Source organism: Crocuta crocuta, unplaced genomic scaffold (genome assembly GCF_008692635.1).
Source record: "Crocuta crocuta isolate KB4526 unplaced genomic scaffold, BGI_CrCroc_1.0 scaffold48, whole genome shotgun sequence".
Classification (NCBI taxonomy): Eukaryota; Metazoa; Chordata; class Mammalia; order Carnivora; family Hyaenidae; genus Crocuta; species Crocuta crocuta.
The window spans coordinates 1,008,649-1,010,561 of NW_027533089.1; positions in this window are offsets into that span (position 1 = coordinate 1,008,649).

Below are 1,913 nucleotides of genomic sequence, written 5' to 3' on the forward strand. Positions count from 1 at the left end.
GAAACAAATATTAGCCTTCAGAGATCAGTTATTTAAAATTTTCCACATGTCTAAAATAAAAGCACCCCATGGTAATACTCCATTTACAAAATTAAGGTAGATTATCTTTAAGATTTCAAAAATATATTTTTCATAATTAAACATTTTGCAAAGTCTCAAATATATGTTCATCGTGTCAGCACTAGAAATATCCCCAGTTCTTTTATTTGAAATACAGCCTCTAAATTATACACAAAGTAATATTGTTTATCAAGAGAAACTCCATACATCAGTAATTTAATGAATATATAGCAATAAGAGAGTATTTTGCATATTGACATGCACTGGGGAAGCTGCATTATTTGTCCATTTAAATGAAACAGCCTCCAATTTGGCACTCAGAATTAATGAATAAATAACTGAATCGCCTATCCTTTTCTATTCCTAAACATAATGGATATTGTCTTCTACATAGCATTTGACTTTTTTAATAGTTGATTTAATCTGAACAAAAAGAAGCTCAGTGGAATGGAAAAAAGCATATAATATGACATTCTACTCTTGGCCCAACTATGTATCAACTATGGAAAATAATGTTGCTCTTGGATGGATCCTGGAATGGGTGGATCCTGAGCCTGATGCACGTGAAATTTGGCATTACTCTTTAAAAATAAATACAAAATACAAAAAAAACATTACTAAAGTTATTATTTTGAATGAAAAAAGTATTGCAACAATTTATTAATTTAACAAAAATGGACCCATACCAAAAGTATCACAAAATCCCGATGTTTTCATTAATTACTTTTGTAATTCTCTGTATTTATGTTTTAGCTTCAATCTCTGAGTGCCTCTTCATATGAGAATTTTATAATTTAATTTCTTATAGAATGTTTCTCTAACTGAAAAATGATTCTTATTATCAATAGCTTAGAGCTGTTTCTTTCAATGTCACATCTTGTTATTGGTAAGCATTTTAAAAATTTAGGTTATATTTTTAATTTAAAAAATAATTAAATGTTTATTTTTGAGGGGTGAGGGGCAGAAAGAGAGTGAGAGACACAGAATCTGAAGCATCTCCAGGATTTGAGCTGTCAGGCACAGAGCCCAATGTGGGACTCAGACTCACAAATGGAGAGTTCATGACCTGAGCCAAAGTCATATACTTACCCGACTGAGCTACCTAGGTGTCCCTAGGTTATTTTAAATTTAAGAAAATCTCTATACCTTTATTTCATATATGCAAAATAAATCTGTGAGAATTTTCCACAGGCTAGCTTCTGATTCTGTACATTTTACACCTTGTTTTCTCTCTACTACCAACAGATCTCAGGCTCTGGGCACCATAAAATGCTTGCATGCCATGATACAAACTCTGTCCTCACACTTTTTATAACACAGTGGGTGATAGGATTATTCTAGAAAGCCATTACTATACTGGGATTACTGTACTGGCATTAACTATCCATGAGGATATTTAAAAAAAAATTTTTTTAATGCTTTATTTCTGAGAGAGAGAGAGACACAGTGTGAGCAGGGGAGGGTCAGAGAGAGAGGGAGATACAGAATCTGAAACAGGCTCCAGGCTCTGAGCTGGCTGTCAGCACAGAGCCCGACGCGGGGCTTGAATCCACGAACTGTGAGATCATGACCTGAGCCGAAGGCAGATGCTTAACCGACCGAGCCACCCAGGTGCCCCAACATGAGGATTAACCAAAAGCTGTATAATTATATCCAAACCATGTAAACCTAGTCTATAGGCCAGAAGTAAATGAATCTGAAATTGAAATTCCTCCTTTCTGGCTCCTTCCATACCACCCAACACAAGAAAAAATGCCAAAGAGAAACTGGAGTGGAAAGACAATATTAAGAGATCATAGTTAAAGAATCTTACGTGGGCAAATTATATGACCATAAGAACATATTTCTAGCCT